The following is a 22,928-nucleotide window of genomic DNA, read 5'->3' on the forward strand; positions in this document are numbered from 1 at the left end:
AACAAGAGAGAGTGTGTCTTGTTTTATAAGAAGAGTTAGATCATAAATTTTTAAAGAAATGGTCTATATCTTATTGTTATTTGGCTGATCCTTTAACTTGTGTGCATACTGAATGTTTTGGTCAGATTCTATTTACTGTCACTGTAACACAACATGACTATTGTGATTACTGGACACACTAAAGTCATTATGCAGTCGGGCAGTATAAGCAATGTATCAGGGAGTTCTACTGCCAGTGTGGCCAAACTAATTCAAATAGACTACACCTGCATGGAAAGATAAATTCATTTGTGTGGGTTGCTGCTGACCTAAAAAGGCATATTGTTGTATTTTCCATTTTGCCATTTCAAAGTCAAACAGTTTTTACATTTTTGAATTAATGCATTTTGTGTTTGTTTAAAAGCAGAAAGATGGTCATTAAAATCAGAAGAGTGAGTCAGATTCAGAATTAGAGCTTAACAGTTTGCCCTTGAAGAGAGAGAGACAGCAAAACTTTTGAATCAGGTAGTGTAATTCACACATTTGCTTCCCTATCCACAATCTGTGAATCACAGGTAGTTAATGTGCTGATGTTTTATTTGAAATTACACTGATAAAACAGAACACCAAAGGAAGCAGCGACTTGTTCAAAAAAAAAAAAAAGAAGTGTTTTAGGCATCATAGGTGTTCAAAATCAAAATTAAATTGATAAATAGCTTGTGAGAAGAAAATCACGCCACACGCATTAGCCATCTAGTGGAGTGAATGGTCAAACTGAATGAAAACCTTCCAGTGTGTCAGCAGTACATACGCTGTAGCCACTGCAGTTTAAGCAGAAAGGCTTTTTTTTGGAATATAAAAATAAAGTCAATCTTCAATTAGTTCTTTTTTAATTTAAACAATTTTTTACTTTGGTGAGTGAGTATTAGGAGGCTGTGTGGTCCAGTGGTTAAAGTCCAGGGCTGGTAACCAGAGGGTCACCAGTTCAAATCCCACCTCTGCCAATGACTTACTCACTATAGCTCTTCAGTGCCGGCATAGCTGTTCACATAGGCAGTTAAGACAGGTCTGTTCCGTTCCTGACCTGCCTTGTGAGGTAGTTCAGAGCTGTCACAAAGTATTTCCACTCTGTGCTGGTATTCACACAGCTGCTTCAGTGCTGGCTTTGAGCCGTAATAACGTGTCTGTGTGAAAGGGGCTCTTGTGACCAAAATCACTGAGCCATGCCAAAATACAATCTCTTGATATATGAAGTGCTGCACAAGAAGCCTGTCAAGTTTAAGGTTTTACAGTATGAATGCTTGAAAGCTTGAAACACAGTTTGAGGAGAAGGCCAATGAACCCTAGCCTAGATGACCTCTTGTTATTCAGAGATGACAGTGGTCTTTGTATAGACAGCTGTCTGCGAAGAACGGCTAAACTCATTTCACTTGTGAGCTATGGACATTCAGGTGTAAGGCAAGTACATTAAGTGACTGCAACACAGATAGATCACGAACATCACTTGTAAAAAGGGCCGAGCTGAGATGAGAACAAGGATACAAATCCATACTTGTTGCTATATAGTGTATATTAGAAATGACAGTTGGCCCAATTATTTCTTTTTACTCACAAACCATAATATATCTTTGTTTCACTTTGGGGGTTTGCTGGGATCTGTCACTTCTGATTTCTGATCTCTTTCCTTAATTGTGTTACAAGCTGTTCGAAGCTTTTGTTTATTGTCAGTGTCTAATAACAGTAGATCATTATCAGCAATCTCTTTTTTTTGTTTCTCACTGGAAAAAAATATGATCCTCATCAATTTTGTATTATTTAATTTAAAAAAATAAAATCTTCTGTTCAATCCCTGAGCAGAAACAAATCCAGGGTTTACTCTTTAACCAAAGGCTTTGAAATGTGGCTAAGGTTGCCTAGCAACCCCAGATTTCAAGCTCAAGGCAGTGCTTTTTTTATACCAACCACTGCGGTATAAAGATGCACCTCTTTCATGTTTATTGCAATGAGTATAACAATAAAGGAGTTGTTTAAAAGATTTCCATCAAGCCAGCACTGACAGGCCCACATTTAATGCTTGCTGCAAGGACCAACGGGATTCACTGTCATTCTTAACAAAACAAAAAACAAACAAAACACTCCTGTCAGCACCCCACTGTATATCTTTCATAAAATCTGCCCACTGTGAGTCTCTCTTAAAATTCCATTAACCTTTAGGGAATCTGTACACTGAAAATGAGGGACAAGGAAATGGTTGTTGACTAGGTCATAAACCAAAACTATGATCACATTATACATTATTTGGTGCAACTTCCCATTTAATGTAATTCAGCTAATACTGTACCATTTTTATGAGATCATTTTTCTTTGCTTTATCTGTTTGGTTTTTTTCATTTGACATTTTTATGACAACCCTTCTTTTCTTATTTTAAATCTGCTTTGTTTTCTTATTATCTTAATGACAAATTGTGGCCATATAATCAGATATTCTTATTCTTAGGTGAGCCTTCTTAAAGGGTTTGAAATGACAGAAACAGACTGCCCCACAGCTGGATTTCCCTCAGAGGATGAAACGGTTTCGGAACCTTGAAAGAAAAGAGAAAAGAGACTGAAAACACAGAAGACTGTTAGTTGTGGGACTCGAGCACTAATGTAAGAGGGCCATGTCCCAGGAGGATAGAGAAAGAGCCTTTTTGTCTTGAGATATAGCACATGAGTTGTGAAAGAATAGTTTGGCTGGTGGTGCCCTCTGACCATTCAAATAACCTGCGTATTACTGACTCCAGACCTGGGAAGTGAGACTCATTATTCCCCCAGAAGAAGGACCACCGGCTCCCTGCAGAACCTGCACCTGTGAAGACAAAGACCACGTGCCAAAGTGTAACATAAAACAAGGAAGAGGAGACAAACAGAAATGAAAAGTCTAGTTATGGGGAAAAGCTATGTGTAGGCCATCCACTCGGCGGAGAGGAAAAACACCCTCTATTAGGGGGAACCTCTGGTAGTCCTGGCGGAGAGGGCACCCCCACTCTGGGTATGCTAGCTATAGACTGTTGTGCTGCTGCGATGTCAGAAGGCAAGGATCGGATGTATGGATTAACTGCTGAGGAGGACCAGCAACCCATAGACTTAATTATTTTGATTAATGTTTGCGTGAGCTGCTGAGGAGGCTGTGCCGATTCTGAATGAATGAGTGGTGTAAAATTGAGAAGGGAGACCTGCTTTGGAAATGAGACTGGAGAGATGGGTAGTGAACCAGTTCCTGGTTATGATATTTCTGGAGTTCTGCACTTCTTAGAAATCCGAAGAAAGCTGACAGGCACATAGCTTAAATTACCAGGTTGTCAAATGGATTGAAACGTCCATTTGACAACCTGGTGAAATTAATTGTGAAAGGACGTCTGTAGATATTGGTAGTCTGGATGGAGATGAAAGGGGAAGGCTCTTGGAAATTCCTCTGAGTGTGAGGCGCACAGTAGCGTAGGAGGACCTGAAGAGGGATTGGAGCTGCTGAAGGAGCCAGACTGTGAAACTTGATCTTCAATTATTTGACGGTGTAATTGAGCGGAAAGAACGTGACGGCAAATAGCTGCTGCAGACTGAGGATAAGATGAAACAAGGTTCAATTCTGGAATATTGATGGTTGGAATTGAAATTGAAGCAGGGGCTGACTGGGTTGCTATGACGGGGGGGGGGGGACTGCAATGCTTGAGGAGGACAGAGGGTGGATGCAGAAGAAGCTGCAGCAGAAGCTGAAGCGAATCGGCAATCTATGCTGTCCAGACGAGTGTTAAGTTGGAAGATTGCGAGTTTGGATGATGAAATTATAGGAAACTGATATCCAAACAATTAAAGATGAGCTGCTGGAACTTCATTCATTGATTGTTCTAGTGCTGCAGCAAGGTGTACCACAGAGAGATGAGATGCTGACCATCCTATAGTTAATACGGGATCGATCAGCGGTTTGCTGCTATCATGTCTGCTTGGAATGGAAAAGGTGAACTCACATTCAGAGATTTGGGTTTCACAACTGCAGTCATTCTCCTTATAGTGGAACTTCTTAACTCACAATTAAGACAGATTTCCAGTCTCGAACCACGTCTCTCACCATGTATTAATGCTTGTAGTATTTGAGGGGATGAGCGGGCATATTAGATGGAGATTAGCGTTAGCCTTGACTGCGGAAATGACTGCCACGATTCAGGTATTGAAGGAAAGCTGGATGTTGGAAGCTCTGGAGGAGGGTTTCTTGGTTCTGAAAGTGTTTTTTTTTTCGTGAGAATCCAGGTTTTTGCAGTTGAGGCAAGAGTGAGAAGGTGCGATATGAATGTTCTGCCTTGGGAATAATGCGAATTGCAAAATTGAAGAGGCCGAAGGGAGATAAAGGGTTGTGTTTAGATTGATTTTTGATACTTGGAAGTTGTTAATGAGCTGACGAATGCATTCCAGGATTATCAAGTGGGAGGCTGGCTTTGGATTTGACAGTGTGCCGAGTGATTTTGAGGAATTCTAGTCGGGCCGATGGTTTATCTTGTGTGGGATACCTACTGAAGAAACAGGGATCGCAGATTGAAGATTGCTTGAGCGGGGCAGTCCAAAGGTGGGGATATAAGGAGAATTGAGTGTGGGGAATTAGGGCATTGAGAATGGAGTGGAACTGCCTCTGGGCAGAAAGATAGATGATTAGGCGCTTTTTCCCCCGATATTTTGCAGATCGATATTCTGATGGGGCTAATCCTGAAGAAGGGGAATGGAGCTGGGAAGGGGCCGGCCATTATTTTTTTGTCCATCTCGACTTGAATTAGAGACTCAGTGATTCTGGGTTTTTAAAGTAGGGTGAGTCTGTGATTGCAGGCAGTGCAGAGCCTACGTGTGTCTGTGACCGCGGGGCGGTGCAGAGCTGTATGTGTATCTGTGACCGCAGGGCGGTGCAGAGCTGTATGTATGTCTGTGACCGCGGGGCAATGCCGAATGTATGTGGAATTTGGCTATCGTCTATTACTTGCCTTCCGATCAACAGGGAGAGGGTGTGACGTTGGATGGCAGCTGGTGATTGGAAGCCTGAAGCAGATGCTGTAAACAGGTTGTAGTCTGGAATGCTGAATAGATGGGGCGGAGATTGGGACATGAGAGGCTGAAGGAGTAACTGCAATGGTTCTGGAGCGATTGTCTATGCCATCTAAACGAGTGTTTATTGCTGACAAGGCGTTGCTGGTGCTGCTGAGCGAGCAGGGGCGGGGCGCAAGTGAAAAATGTTCAGTTCAGTTGCAGTGAAAACTGTTAGTGTACAGAATGGGAAAGTCCAGTAAAATAGCAGTGTGAAGCCTGTTTCCAAAATTAAACTTGACAGAAACGAGAACAAGAACTTTAAAGTCTAAATTAGAACTATACTTGATAATGTTCACTTTTAGAAAAATAAAATTAAATGAGCTTAGAAAATAACCCTTAATATTGCACAAATATCAAAGAAACCATATGTGGTCGCTGAACTTGATTTCTGACTACAGGCGCTTGCTGTGGACCATTGATGTCTGATTGTACATGGGAACTTCAGTTGTGGGGACCGGAAGTGCGGAACCAGAATATGGCGGCCATTTTTGAATTGGCGAATACTGGTGTAAAGTAATGGAGATTGCTGCAGTGTTGGAAGCAACCCGTTTGTCCATATCATTGAGCCGTGTATTGATTGAGGCAATTGAGACGGTGATGGGGTGAATGAGGGACTTCATCCTCGAAAATGTTGTTATGAAGCTGAAGGATGAACTGTTCAGGTGCATCTGGTTGCTGCACTGCTGTACTGGAAAGGAGGCGACAAACATGACTGGACAGGAGGGGCTGCCTCCCCTGTGCTGGGACTCTGGGTGAGCGAGTTTGTAGAAGTGTGCTTGCGAGAAGGAGGCAATGTGGGTGTAGCAGATATAAGGTACAATTATTGTCGAACAACGCTATACGCTCTCTTCCAGCCGGGATGTTGATATTGTTCTCGTGCAGGGTGGCCAATTCTTATAAAATAGCTGCTCAGGAGGCTGAGCCTGCTGGAAGGGGGGGGGTTCGTAGTGCCGGGGGAGCAGGTCTGGTTGTGGGTAGAGGTCTATATTAGAAGTAGATGGTACTGAGCTTCCATTAGAGAAATGATGAGATATTTTGAGGAGAATCCGGCAGGGATGGAGAACGGATCGCAGTGTATGCAAAAAACTAATGCAAGAGAGAGAGCCTAGGCTGTGAGGGGTTTAAATAGAGAGTCTAAATTGTTTGAGAGGAGGATAGGAGGAGGTGGAGCCCTGGTTACCATCCCTGGAATTACGCCCAAGGGTTAACATTAAAATGGAAACATTACAAAGTGCCTCAGGCATAACCTCTGCTATTTAAGCAGAAACAAATAGACAGGTAGGATTGTTAATTATTGAGTGATGTACACAGAATACATGATGGTTTTACGTGGGTAATGCAAAAATTAGCAATGTTGATTTTTACGTTACCCGTGTATACCCAGTAATCTTTGTAATGGAACATTTCTGCTTTCTTCTACCGCTCTAGATAATTAATTCCTGAGGTCTGTCATGTGAAATAAGAATTTCTCTTTCGCCTGCTTTTTATTTTACAGTACGATCTTCCATCATTTTGCTTTGCTATTTTATAAACATAGGTGACATAAAACTCTTTATGAACTGCCCAGAGGAACAGCAGGCTAATGGGGGGTGGGGGGGTATAGGCTAGTGGGACAGAGTAAGTTACGTGAAAAAAAGGTAACATGTAAAGGTCCTCATGTTATATTTAAAAAGTTGTTGTAAAATGTCAGAGTTGTTGTAAAATACCCTCACGTCAGTGCTGACACATGTGGGAGAACATTCTGCGCTCTTTGTTGGGTTAAGGACTTAGTGAAACTGTTCTTTTTGCTTCTAAGGTTTGTAGCAACAGGAAAACTAGAAACTTGACTAGAAACATTGGAACTTTTAAAATAATGTGTAATAATAAATTGTATAATTTCCGAATGTATGTATCCATATTCTTTATTAATGCTTTTTTTTTTTTTTTTTTTGCACCTGTATTAATATTTAGATCATAGCAGGTGAAATATAACAGGCAAGTTGCACTCTTTCTGTCTAAAAAAATGTCCAGTATGTGGTGTGCAATCTGAAGCAACTTGGGACAGCTGAGCTGGGTTTGGCATAGATACATTTCAGACACAACCGGGGAGATATGTTCTGTAAACCTATAATTTATTAATATGCTTTTGAAGAAGATGAGGAACCTGATAACGAGCATGTCTGTCTTGTAAAGGAATGGGTTATGATCCAACAGGAAGGTTTGTAATGTTGGATGTATATATGACTTTGCACAAATCGGGTGGTTTTTCTACTGTCAAAAGGGCAAACAATGTGTTTTCTGCTGGTCAGATATAAAGAATTAAGACATTGCTGATGATGATCAGGTAGTGATGCAATTTCAAAAACAAAGCCAGCTACCAGAGGGTACCAAGAATTACTTGAGCTCCTCTGGCTAATCCGTTGAGCAATAAAGAACAATGTGTTCTATTCCAACAATTTATTCAAACTGCATGAAGAATTGTGTCTATTAGTGTCCATACTGCCTGACAAAATACTTGAATGATTACATGTGATAGATTATAAAACAGCTGTTTTTAGAGTTTGAATTAGGTTTTGTAGTTCACAATGTATCACATCAGACTCAAACTAGAACCATTGCAATTTGCATGCTAATAGAATATCTCTCCTGCATGCTGTATACGCCCCTCTGTAGGCTACTCTTTTGGAAATTCTGCTTGTGTGAATACTGTTATTCACACAATGTTTTACTTCTGATAATTAAACAAGAATTATAATTATCACCTGTTTACTTTCTTTTTTAGGGTTCTCTCAGAACTGAAGATTGGAATGCACAAATATATCTTATTCTACTGACCTTCAAGCTCTCGTTGCCATTTTTTTTTTTTTTTTTAATTAACAGGTAACCGAACCTAGTTATTGTACAGTAAGAGCAGTAATGACTGACAGCAATATGTGAAATTAAAGATATAACACCATTTTTAAACCCAAGACCCTCACACCCAGATAAAACTTTCAGCAGGTTTATTTAAAATGAACACATATCTCCTTTGTTTACCATATTAACAGTGTGTTATCTCAAAATCGTCCAAGGCCTACACTGTGTTCTAGTCACAACAACAAGATCCCTGCTTTTATTATCAACCACAAAATGCTAGAGTTAGAGGAAGTTTCACAAAATGTTCTTAACAAAAAGAAATGTTAACGTGTTTTTTTACTAGCGACAAGAGATCAATATTCCTGCTGGAATAGACAAAAGAATACAACTAATATTTAACTGTGGCCCTCTGCTTATCAACACAGCCATTGTATCTTGTATTTGTCTTCACCAAACAAATAGTAAAAAATGTATGATCTTCAATTATACTGCTTAAACATACAATTGAATTCTGGTTCAACAACTAACCACAATGCAGTGCTAATGTGCAGTAGTTTTATCATATGGCTACAACTAGAGAGGGAGGGGGGGCATGCCTGGATTTAGTCTTTTCAAATCAAGAAGACAGAATAACTAAAACAGAGTCAGAGAAGCATTGGCAAACTCAGATCACAACATGATCTCATTTGAAGTGCTTTTTAAAACCTAAAAAGTAATGACTAAAGCTAAGGGTTTACAATTTTAAAAAGGCAAACTATGAAGGTATGAAACAGAGACTAACAGAAGTAGCGGAGTAAAATAGAGAAAACATCCACAGAGAAAGAATGGCTGTTTTTAAAAAATGTAGTATTAGCGGTGCAAATCAAATACATCCCAACAATAGACAAATCAAAATCTTAAACAAAATGGCCAAAATGGTTTAACAGAACAATTAAAAAATATATTCAGAGAAAAAAGGCCCTTTACAAAGCATTTAAAAGGGACCAAGAACAAAGTACACAGAAAGAGTATGTGCAACTGCAAGCACAAGTCAAAAAGGAAGTTGGAAAGGCCAAGACAGAGATAGAAATGACCTTTGCCAAGGAGGCTAAAACCAATTCCAATTTTTTTTTCCAATATTATACCAGTAAAAGAACATTCAAGGAGGAAGTAAAATGTCTAAGAGATACAAATGGCAACATCATAGATGAAGAGAGCAAAATAGCAAATATATTAAATGATTACTTTTCACAAGTTTTTACAAAGGAGGATACGGACAACATGCCCCACATGTCGACCTGTTCCCATCCAGTTTTAAATAACTTTAGCATAACAGAGGCATAAGTGTTAAAGGGACTAAGAGCTCTTAAAATAAACAAATCCCCTGGGCCGGATGAGATCCTCCTAATAGTACTCAAAGAAATAAAACAAGTTATCTATAAACTGCTAACGAAGATCATGCAACAGTCGCTTGAGACAGGGGTTGTACCAACAGACTGGAGAATTGCAAACTTAATACCGATCCACAAAAAGGGAGACAAAACCGAACCAGGTAACTACAGACCAATAAGCCTGACTTCTATTATATGTAAACTTATGGAAACTATAATAAGATCCAAAATGTAAAATTACCTATATGGTAACAGTATCCTGACAGTCAGCATGGTTTCAGGAAAGGGAGATCGTGACTAACTAACCTGCTTGATTTTTTTGAGGATGAAACATTCTTTTTAAACTTCTCATGAGAGATTTTTTGGATGTGCAGAGCTCCTCTATGTTCTGTGTTTTTTCCCTTTTCCTCCCCAGCCACAGCCCTACATTAACAAAAGCACAAAACTCTTGTATTAACATTCCAAAACCTCTTAACAGAAGCCACATACATTTATATACAGCCCATCTGCGATGTTTGATTGAGTTTCACCATTGAACAGGGGAATAAGGTTAGAAAACAGAGCAGCATTTTTATTATGGACTCTACCACCTAGTGAGTTTATGAATGGACGCCTTGGTAATCACACAATCTCTTTCTACATGCCTGCAGATTATTAGCCTATGGAATGAAAATGTATCAAGTGCCAAATTTAAAATTAAATAACCTTGGCCACTTCATCACAGAAAACAAAGTCTAATTCCAAAAGGCAGGAGAGCAACATAACCAAAAAAGGTTTGGTCCAAAGGTTATTATTACCAGACGCTGAGTTTCAAATTCCAGAGGATCAAAGAGAAATACATTCTTAAATCGAAACCACTAAAAACAATACTCTCCACTACTACCTGTATATTTTTAATACAGTACAAGAAAACATGAATGAAAATTTCCATAAAAAAAAAACCTTTACTCCAGACCATTTCTTCTCTACTTCGGATCTCTTTAATTCTCTGTGGCAAGGAATACTTTATACCCTCTGAATATACATATGTTCTTAATCATCATATATTTTATTATCGCTCCTGAGCAAGGTGCAGTTTAAAGTTCATGTCCAGGCTGTGTGGATTAGGAGCTAGAGATCTGCAATGGAAAATACATTTTAAACCCTTAGTGTTTCATAGTAGAATCCTAACGAACCTTAACCTTAAAGAAAACCTTAACCTTAACCAAATCAGATAGATTGCAAAACTGCAACTCAGGTCCCGGGCAGGACAACTAAAGTAATATTCTGTATTAAACAGGTGCTTTTCAAAATGCTGTGAACAGGGCCATGTGTTTACAACCTCGTAATCAGTCATAATGCAGAATGGCATAATAAAAATACCTCAAAACATTATTACTGTAAACATTTGATCAATTTGCCTTGTGCTGGTACTTCACGAGGAGCATCAGAAACCTTTTAATCGTGTCCTCTTCCAAAAATGTAAATGTGGGTTTGTTAATTTAGTTTCTCACCTTCCAGTGTCCTCGTAAAACGTGGGGTCAGTAAAGACAATTGCTCTTCATTTTACACCTCACCACATTAGCTAACACACCCTGCCCCAGTGCTTTTAATAATTAAAGAATACACACCTTGTTTGCAGGCATTGTTACTTAGAGCTGATACCCAGCCTGAAGAAGCCAGATAGGCCACAGTGCTAAGGTCAGTCACCATGATAAAGCTTGATAACCATATTGTGATAACACTGAATCATTTATTTAATCTGCTTTACGTAGCTGAGCACAGTGGGCAGTACATTCACGTAGGTATTGTGTGTGTGTGTGTGAGTGTGTGTGGGCAGGTATTACTATCAATGTGCAATGTGCAGACAAAATTTGAGAAAATGTCCCCACAAAGATAGTAACACCTGAAAAAACGACGATGTGGGGACGTCCCCACTTTGTAAAACACCTTTTTAAGAACTAAATATGCCTTCCAAAAAAAAAAAAGTGCCAAAATATTTAGTTTGTTGTTGACTTTCACCCTGTTTGAAGTTTTGTCTGACTGGAGTTAGAAATAGTAAATTAAAATATAGTGCGTGTCAATGAGAAGTCCCCACAAATGTAAGAATGCAAACGTGTGTGTGTGTGTGTTTGTGTGTCTGTGTCTGTCTGTGTGTGTCTGTGTTGTTATAAAATGATCACAATTCCGATCGATCCTCGTGTTTTTAATGGAAGCTCAATTAAATGGCAGAGAAAGTATATAGATACTACTGGACTGGTTATTATAAATCTATTTCTAAAAAATAATTTTTTTCTCAGGCCAGAAATCCCATCAAGTAAACAATACTTTCAGAATAAAATTATGTTGAAACCTTGTGGCTGGCTAAACCAATAATTGTTCTTAATGTATATTCCATACTTGAAACTAATCTGTGCTTTTTTTTAACAACAAGTGAGTAATGTTAGGTTGTCCCTTTCAATTGAATCTATAGCTTTGGGAACCTAGATTTAATAGGGGTAAATTATAGTAAGGCTGCAGTCTTTTTGGTTAAAACTGCAAACACAAAACAAGTTACATAAACCAGCGTTTGTTTACAACTCATTAGAGGCCAATTTACTGAGATTTTTCCTGGGCAAGGATTGACATAATCACCATCTTGGAAACATGTGTTCTTTGTGCCTTTCAATGGGATTTCCGTGCTGCAAAGCCTAAAAAGAAACCTTCTTTGTAAACCTCTCAATGAGATTTCTGACTGCAGACTGCAGTCAGGAAGAACACAACATATGAGAAAAGGCCTAGTGCCATTCAGACTTGGTAATGCAGTAAAGTGTATATTGAGCATCCTCAAAGAAACACATTTAGGAAAGAAAGCATTTCAGCACTGTTATTTGAGGTAAATGTGTAAGTATAACACGTGCTAGTCATCATCTTTCGATGTTACTCAAAATGAAAAATCGAACTGTTCTTTTTTCGTTCACTGCATCTGTGAAGCATGTGCAAGAGACTCAGAATGCCCAATCAGGTTACCTGACTTAACCTTCTGTAAATTCTTAGCAACAAAATTGCCACATCACCAACAGACATCTGTTTTATAAAGACGGATTGACCTCATCAACTAGTTTCAAACAACAACAACAACAACAACAACTAGGAATAACATTTACTAAAAGGGTTTTCATCCAGTTCTTGTTCATTTTTTATGTTGGCCAATAATGGATTTTTTAAATATTATTATTAATATATTAATAATGAATATATCAATTTAAATGTGAAACTGCAAGGCTGTAAACAAGTATTAAAACGCATGTGTATATGTAAAAGGTGTGCATTTTGTGACCCCCTTGGTAAAATTGAGTTTGAGACCCCTAATCTATATGGCATTATGTCTTCCACTTTTTGACCCCATCCACCCACCACCCCGACACATAATCAAATATATGATGGTCGAAGTTTTCTTCACAAATAAAATACATTTTTCAAATCATTCTTTTCTAATCTACCCTGGATCTGGCGGCAACAGTTGCTATGTGATGTAATTGCTCACGCTCAGCATCTCAAGGCATCGGCAGCATTCATTCATTTTGACTGACAGTTCATCGCTGTCCAGTGATTATATCGACAACACAGCATAGCATTGCATTCTATTGTTTCTATAATATAATATTATTGATATCATGATGAGTCAACGGGAAATGTCGGATATGTTTGCCACAGCACAGAGACAACGAGGGATTCACTTGCGGAAAAAAACTTAATATTGCTGATGCCCAGGTACAATTATTTATACATGCTGTAAAGAAAAAGTACCATAGATTTTAAAATGAGATTCATAGTGGATCGGCGGAAAATTATTTTTAAATTTAGGTGCTACACTACAGTATTAGATGCACTCTGGTTGAAATGTACTGTTATAATTACTGTTTTAAAATGTTACATTGCTTAAATATGCATTTATATGGAAAGAAATGATGACAATGGATTTCTTTTTCTAACATATTTCATATGCAAATGTTGGTATTAGTTAGGCAAATGCAAGGTTCTTTTCATGCATGAAAGGGGTCAAAACATACCTTGGTGATTCAACTACAGGCCTTTTGGGCAACACAGAATGATTAAAATCCAAAGTGCTTCAAAATACAGTCTGCCTATTCAAATGTTTACCTGCAGTTACTACAAATAGGAAACCATTAACAGCAGTGACCGATTCATTTTATAATATTTACATTTAAGCCATTTTCTTGAAGTGTTTGCAGAAAAACTCATTACCATCACAGCTGTAAAACTATTTTAAAGAAATATGTGGAGTCAGAACGAGTGTGATAAAAAGTAAAACAATCTATTTCTTTGTAAAGCTAAGGTATATTGCATTAAAAAAGACTTTTTTTCAGTATCAAAGATAACCATTTTTGAATTTTCTTTCTTAGAAAAGCAAATGTTTTATATTTGATGATTGTTTAAACAATTTTGCAAAAACAAACTATATTTTTCCACCATTTTTTTTTTTTTACTAAATACTTACCAGGTGCTTTTTATCATGGATATGAGATAAAAGGTTTCTATAAGCACAAATCTGATAAATATCTAAAAAAGATCGATTGTGATGGCACTGCTGTTAATGGTAATGACACACACACTTTAACTATGCAAACGTTTTGTTTATTTTTACAACAAAATGTAAGCAGGTGCTTGTAGTTCAACAAACAAGTTGCAAATTAAATTATAAAAAAAATATGTTTTACTAAAATTGGATCTTAGAAGAACAACTAAAATGTACAGTTCAATTATCTGTAATGTGTGTAATGTAAACATTAATGTTTTAAAAACAAAACTGATAAAATAAACTATTCTGAGGCTTGCTACTTTGTTTGTATTTCTTCAGGATCTTCCCACTGGTGATCTTTGAAGCGACTTGCCTTTCATGTTCTGATTTCGGGCTGGACCAAATCAAACCTTGATCGCTTTTGCGAAAGAGTGTTTATGAGATAATATCGCTGGTTTCCATATCGCATTTTCTTTATCACGCAACCAAAACTAGCCATTTCCAATCCGCGAAAGGGGCGGAGAGAAGTTTCGCAGGAGTAGGAGGGACTGCTGAAAGCAACATGAAAACAGCTGTTGACCAATCCCCAGTCGGTATTTGTGACCTTTTGAAGGGGGCGGAAACCAGGCATTAACACGCGAAAAGGCAGGCGAAGACAGCCAGGGCAGAAAAAAAAGTCTGTGTTGTACTACTGTTTCATTTGAATATCAGTGAATGAATGCTATTACACACAGCTGTAGTCAGGGACCGTCTCACTGCTGACAGTAGTAATGGTGGGTGGTTGTCTCGCTCTCTTATTACCTCCTCACTCCTATCAATTCGGCTGGCGTCTCTCTCTCCCCCTCCTCGTGTCATTCCCGCCGCTCTTATATGCTGGCCCACCCCCTCTTGCTTCTCAGATCTTGTTGGAGGAGACCTTTTGGCAGCCTTTCCCCTCCGTCCAATCAGCGTCCTCGCCACCTGTCCATCACGGGGGTCCTCCGAGATTCCCGCCACCTCTCGAGGTGTTACACTGCCCCCTCTAAACAGTGAACCGTCCTGGTCACTGTTGCACTTACTCCTGGAACCTTTTTTGCTTCTTTGTTTTTATGGAATTGTTGTTTGGGTGATTTGAAACTAAATTAGTGTTTTATTTATTTATTTATTTATTATAAACTGTTCCTCAAAAGCAACCACATACAGATGGGAAAAGCTGATAAAACATCACTAGTTTACCTACTGTTGTGTTAAGAACTAGTACTGCAGTTTTGAAAAAAAGATTAATGTTTTATTAAAATGGCCTGGAGATACTGTAATTGCATAACTAAAAAAATAAAACGTTTGAAAACATAGAAGGTTGTGTTTTTTTTTTTATTTATTTTTTTACCCTCACTATAACGCCACCCTCACTTATTGCCCGTTTTTGCCATGGCCCTTACCTGGCAGTATAAAGAGAGTTGACTGTACTAATGAATCATATTATTATTGTCATCATATTACAGTTTAATGTGTGATGGTAATGACATGCTGCAGTAAAGACATTTAAAACATTTTTAGGCCTAAAAAGTAGGATCTTAGGCCTACTACCTGAAATGGCCCAACTCTCCTAGTAAACTTTAATTTGATCAAAATAGCATTTAAAAAAGATCAGACCACGTTACTGGTCTATCATTTTCATGTGAGCAAATGAATAAAGCTCAATAAAACGTTATTGCTCTGTCATTTCTGCTTTGTGATGGTAATGATGGTAAAACAGGGGGACAACCAGTTTTTTGACAAAAGAATAAATACAAAACTCACATAGTCCAAACAATTCATACAACAATGTTAAATGTTTTACTAACTCTAAATACAAACACACACACACACACACACACACACACACAAAAGTTACTTTAATGCTACATTTTCACAGAAAATTTACAAAACAAAACAAAAAATCAGAGAAAGGACAAGCACAAACCCTTGAAATGTACAGACAAAAACATATTACTTGGCCTAGATACACAAAACATTCTTGTATTATTTGGCAAACCAAAAATTTATAATGAAAATTGCTTTGGTGCATCAAAAGGCCCGTAGTTGAAGAATCACCCACCTGTGTATACGCCACTGGGGATGAGAGATTGAGCGTTCTTTTGCTTATTGTGAGCAACCCAACAAGCAAAAACATTAGACTTACAGGCTGGTGTTGACAACTTGCCAAGATGAAAGCAAGACGCTGCCCCCTTTTATTTGAATTTATTCGTGATAATCTGTGTATTATGTTATTTAAAACTTTGCTACATATTTCTAGTTTCAACAGTCACAGGAATGTGGTGGTTATTTACTAGATTATATTCATTGGTTTGTATTTGATACAAAGGGCCTGGTTTTCAAACATCCGTTTTCATTTCTGCAAGGCTCCAAACTGACGCCAAACCTGTATGCGCAGACTCTGAACTAAAGGTGCATGCTCTCAGACAGCATATTTCCATGGCGACCTCACTTCACTGGACGAAAGGTTAATTGACGTGCATTGCAGCATTGCGGTTTCCTGAGTTTATACATTATTGAAATCGTATTACACTTTATGATTAACCCAGAGTTTTATTTGGCTACTAAAACCACAAGTGTTTTCTTACTGATTAGCGACAACCCGAGGGACTAGAAAAAGCACGCACCATGCAGGAGTAAACATTTCTATCAGTCTGTATAAAGTTACTGAAGTTCAGAAATTGATTAAGAAATGTGTATTTCTCCACTTGTGTAATCCCATTTATACTACATTCATATATAAAACAAAACATTATCTAGTTATTGGTAATATTCACCTTTAACTTAAAATAAACCATATTTATTGTTAAAAAAAAAAAAAAATCTCCATAATTTTTCAACTTGTGTACCATTTATATTACAGTTTAGAAAAGTTTTTTTTTTTTTTTTTAATACCTTTGAATTACAGATATGATTGGCTGCCCCAGAAGCTAAAATGCTAGTTAAGGCTATGCTTTAATAACTGCAAAATAAATAAATACATAAATAAAACAACAACAACAACAACAAAAGAACACGTTTTGTATAGCATGAAACTTGTATTTTTTAAATAATATTGTAAAAACACCCTGCATGTCTGTGCATTAAAGTAGGTTTTATATTAGTTTAACCAGCGTGAAATTCTAAACAAAAAACTGCAGGTTCTCATATGCACAGCCAGGTGTAAACATTTTAAAAATTGAGACAATTCGAGAGCCAGTGAATAAATACTTTTTTTTTTTTTTTAGATGTGCACGCAAGTGGAAACTCACATTTAACTTAAATAAACTCTTCTAAATGTTTTACAAAAGGGGACGTTGTACAAAGAAAAAAACCCTCACCGTTTTGTTTTTTTGTTTATTACTGTCCTCATAACAGAAAATACTAGGATCACAACAAAACAAAACGTTGATCACTGTGATTAACATGTACCTTTCAAGTGGGGCCAGTGTTTAAAAGTGTGAAGCACACCTCCATCTGTATCCCGATTCTGACTCGTTTACCAAATCTGAAGCTGCGCTTTGATCCTGTTTTTTTAATGTTATTGTTAATCCCTACTGTCCCACACATCACTTGCCATTTTAGAAAATCTCACGCAAATTCTGGCACTGTGGTAAATCGCTACAAGCCAAAACGTGTTATGATAATTATTTCTAATATTTACCAACTATGTAATTTATGGCAAAAACGGACGTGCATATTTGCCTTCAAATTCATGTGCAGCAATGTTCGTTTCGAATATTTCAGATAGTTTCACTGCCACACTAAAGAAAATAATTATTACTTCATAATGATGATTCCATACCGCCGTTTTCACATTGCACAGCTAAAGTCTTCTCCGATCAACAAATGAGCACTGACGCAAAGTAAAAATGAAATCTGATCAGAATGAAAGCTCGGCCAATCAACATGCAGTGATTATACTTACGTTCATAGTGGCCAATATAGCAGCTAACAGAAAAAGAAGCAGTATGAGGAAAAATAATAGTTGCGTTCACGGAGATGATTCTGCGCAGATTCTGTGCAGAATCTTAGAAGATCATTGGCTAAATTGGTCAGATTCTGCACAGAATCTGCGCAGAATCATCTCCGTGAACGCTCCCAATGCAAGCAGCACAAACTGTGCTGAATGAAAGCGCATTTGAGAAACGTTGCGCTAGTGGACTGTGTGCGCAGATGAAAAACATATTAAATAAATCCAGGTACCCAGTACCAGCATCAAAATAAGTCCCGGTACAGAGTACAGGTGAGTACCAGCAGAATGTCACCTCTGAATTAAACCATCTCAGATAACAACAACATTAATACAGTATAGCAAAAAAATGAATATTTCTAACACAGGAGAACAGTTTTGATTTAGGAAATAAACTAGAGAATAATTACTAATGAAAATTAAACAAAGATCTATGAAATAATCAGCAGTTCAGTTGCATTTTTGATTGCTGCCTGTCAACTTGGAAGAGTGCTGTTTTGCTACTAAAGCTCTTACTTTTTTATATAAGGTGTAGTTAGTTCATTCTGCATATTCCCTTACCTTCATGTTCTAGACTTTTATAGAACCTCCAGGGGTCATTCAAACATCGACTGTAACTGTGTTTGTTTGGATATGAAACTTGCAAACTGTGTTGAAGTTGCTCAAGAAATGGTGGTTTGTAATCTGCTGTTATTGAAGTATGCAGGGCATGTTTGAGGATACTAGTATGAAACTAATACATATTATATATGAACTAAACTATTATTTTGTTGGTTCTCCATTTTCATGTCATTATCAGACAAGTTTTTTGTGCTAATGCTAGCACCCTCTTATTAGCGATTGCCAACAGAAATGTACAGGATGCTGTGCATGAGTGAAGCTGCCCAGAATAGACAATTTTATCAACCAGCTCGAATCACTCCTATCTGTCATGTCCACAGCTTCAGCTGACTGTGTTTATGCCTCAAGGAGATGGCTGAGTGACACTGACACTGGGGTCTTTGCTCACAATGTGCCTCTCCGTGAGGTAACACAGGGATGGATGTGTTGACAGTAGAGCATGAAAGAGACCTAAACCAATGCAAAACCTGTTCAGGATTGGGTCTCTTCTGTGACGGCTCAAACTACACTAAGAGCTAAGGTGCTTCAAAGCCGGCTTAACAGTGGAGCCAGGAGCTTTGCCTTTCTGGGTGTCTACTTCTCTTTCATTTCCTTAGTTATTTCACCTTAGCAGTGTCTTTAGTGGCAAAGCACAATCCTGGCTGCAAGAGCTTGCTGGTATACTGACAGATAACATGTTTAAAAAATGAAAATACATGCTTGCTTTAACACGTGTGTCTTAAAAGCTGTACACCCAAGACCTCCTGTATATAGCAAACATAAGCTACTGTACAACTGCTTTAAGCTGCAAGGAAAGTTATTTATTCACGATGGAGTTGTGCTAGAACAAGAACATTATGAACACTGTGCATTTTGTAGACATGCTCACGACCTTCAAAACCTGTTTGCATACAGGGATGTGCTAAATGCTGTATGTGTGTGTGTTTTTTTTCTTTGCCTTCTTGTTTGCTGCAAAATTTTTAGCTGACTGAATGTCCTTTTTACAGCCTCGGGCTAGGTTATGAGCAACAGAGGCTCTTTGTTACAAGTGCCAGCCCACAGCAGAGTCCTTTGAAGGCAAGAAAAGAAAATGGCATGGCAACCTTTCAACAGTGACTCGAATGTATACAATCAAATTACTCTTTTTATATTTCACATTATTGAGTGTTTTACAAAAAAAAACCACTTTCTAAAAATAGTTGAAAAAAGCTCTCTTTTCTACTTTCTACATTATATTGCAAAGTACTGAGCTTTGTGGAAGTTTGTGTTAAGATTTCTATCACTTGATGAAACCATATTGTAATGTAGGAGTTACTGTAGGAAGTATGTCTGGCTCACTTAATTTGACTGTCCTTTACGTACTAACAACTTTCATTTAATTTTAGCACAGACATTCCTTCCTTCTAAACATACAGCGACAACTCTTTTTTCTCACTTTTGATGTTGCACCTCTATCAGTGGACCCCAGTTCTGTCCCTGTTTATCACTTTGTTCCCAATTAATAACATCTCTCCTTTATATATAAGAATGTGAAACCAGTGTGGTCTGCCTACAGCTGGTAGCAAGTGAATTCAACCCTTTCATTCCATACTCACTGTACTGTGTAGAATACACATTTGTACGCATTCATTAGCATTTACACTTACAACTTCTTATTATTTGGGCCACCGATTTACACCTGTGCAGAGTCTGATGATGTCATATCTCCATGGCAACCTCACTACTCAAGGAGACAAAAAGTTAATGAAGGCATTGCGGACCACGTGGGAGTGGTACTATTACATGCATATATAAAACAGAAAGTTACAATATTATGTTTAAGTATAACACTGAGGATACTTCTTCCCTTAACTAGCATATTGACATCAATGTATAAAGCTGTTTTCTGCAACCCCCTAAAACTTAAGAAACATTTAAGAGGAAAACCAGTTACTGGTACTTGCATTTGTAAGATTCACCTTAAACCTAAAAGAAACAATATAACCAGCATGTAGTTATTCATTTCTTGCAGCTAGTTAAAATGCACTTCATTTTTCTCCTTTAGAAAACTGTTTTTACAATGTGCCTCTGTGTGAGCCGACTCAGGGACAGGTGCGTTCACAGTAAACAGACTGCTCTCGAGGAGGTCACTTTTAGGACAAGTGAAGCTAAGACGGCTGCGTTTAAACGATAAAAAATAGCTAATTCTCCTCAGCCATCTTAAAAGTGATTCATGTGAACAGTCGAGTATTTATAGTAGATCTGCAGTTCTAGAACACCACAGGCAACAAACAATGGAGGATAATAATCTGAAACCTGATTAATATCCTCCATTATTTCTTGCCTGAGGGCTTCTAAAGTGCACCCCCCACATCTTGAGGATATTCAAAATAGTATATTGGCCAAGGCAGCCCTGAACCATCTTTTTGTTTTAGAAAATAAGACAAGGGGTAGCTGCAAGGTGAAGATGACCATGAATGCAAGAAAAGGCCAACAAAATTTTAAAATTAACTAGTGAATTTGAAGAGTATCATGTCATGTATTATTATTATTATTTATTTCTTAGCAGACGCCCTTATCCAGGGCGACTTACAATTGTTACAAGATATCACATTATTTTTTACATACAATTACCCATTTATACAGTTGGGTTTTTACTGGAGCAATCTAGGTAAAGTACCTTGCTCAAGGGTACAACAGCAGTGTCCCCCACTGGGGATTGAACCCACAACCCTCTGGTCAAGAGTCCAGAGCCCTAACCACTACTCCACACTGCTGCACACACACACATACAGCATTTAGCACATCCCTGTATGCATGTATTTTTTGGTGTGTGTGGTTTAAAAAAAAAAAAGTTTCATATATAGGGATAGAGAGAAAACTCCTTTTTCAGTCCAAGTGTAACAGAGACAGACTCCATCTACCCCCAGAACTATACAGTGTTTATTTTTTTCTAAAAAATGTCCTGGAAGTTTTAAAATGAAAACGTGTGACATCTGTCTGCCTCCACCACATCCACAACATGAGATATGCAAAATAAAACAGTGCTATATTAATCAGGAAGCAAAACTACACTAGGAAGATCCAAGAAAAAACAAGATTGTATCTCATAGAGTCAGATCTCACAACCTCCCTTTGCAAAAAACTATTTTCCAAAACAAAAATAGTGGTCTCAATGGCCTCGTCAAATGGTCAAGAGCACAAGGTTCAAAGCTCTGACCCCAGAACTAGAAAACATCATTCAATTTCAGTTCATTTCCCAGGCTGAAGATGTCAGCTGCTGAAGAAATATTTCGACCTTGTGCAACTGTGAGTCATGTAAAATAAACATGAAGTTTCCTGAACGGTTCTGTGGAAGGTAGCAATCAGCCTGTTACAGAATTCACACACCCAACCACACACCCACACACAGTCCTATATTTGTGGGGACTTCTCATTGACTCTCACTGTATTTGTATTTACTATTTCTAACTCCAGTCAGACAAAACTCCACACAGGATTAAAGTTGACAACTAACAAAATATTTTGGCACTTTTATTAATTTTTTTGAAGGCATATTTACTTCTTAAAAACATGTTTTACAAAGTGGGGATGTCCCCACAACGTTGTTTTTTCAGGAGTTACTCCCTTTGTGGGAACATTTTCTCAAATGTTGTCTGCACATTGATAGTTATACCTGCCCACACACTCACTCACACATTTACCCACACACACACCCACACACACTAACATACAGACACACACACACTAACACACACACGCACATACTCACAGACACACACATATACACATGCACATAGACACACGCAATGTCAATAGGCCTAAGCCTGAACCTGTTTATTTTTATTTTATTTTATTTACTACAAAAAAAATTCTGACACATTTTGTCAATATCTTATATGTCACCCTAGTAATAAAATTATGTTTATGTGGCATACAAAAATAAATGTTTTTGATTTTCAGATTCAGATAACACAAAGATCCGTAAGGTCATCCATCACCCGAACACCGAACTACAGGGTGCAGATGTAGAACTTCATATAGCAGAAAAAACACAGCACTTTCCCATTCATCAACCACAAACAACAGCTGAACTTTATATATCTTTTTTTTTTTTGGTTCCCGGACATAAAAGTAATTAAAAAGAAAAAGCTGAAAAAGAACCTAACGTTTCGACAGTCAAACTGTCTTCATCAGAGGTAACAAACAGGTGTACAAATCTCCCGTCATATACATTCATGATTAACACATACACAAGCATTTGTCATTCCCTAATCAGGGAAACACAATTTGTCAATCAACAGTTAAACAAAGCAATTTAAACAAAGTACATAATTCAAAGTTTTTTTTATATGCACACAAGAGCTGTAAATCCATACTCATTATATAAACATCCATTAGCCTAATGTAGAATATTTAAGGTAATTGTTAATAGTCTTCATTACATACTCTATAAACCACTAATTGATTCAATTCATAAAAATGAGTACGTACGTTCATTTAGTCCCTTAGGATTTTCAGTCTCCAAATATTGTATCCAGAAGCACTCTCTTTGTAATAACAACCTATCTACATTCTCTCCCCTCCCAGG

Source organism: Acipenser ruthenus, chromosome 9 (genome assembly GCF_902713425.1).
Source record: "Acipenser ruthenus chromosome 9, fAciRut3.2 maternal haplotype, whole genome shotgun sequence".
Classification (NCBI taxonomy): domain Eukaryota; kingdom Metazoa; phylum Chordata; class Actinopteri; order Acipenseriformes; family Acipenseridae; genus Acipenser; species Acipenser ruthenus.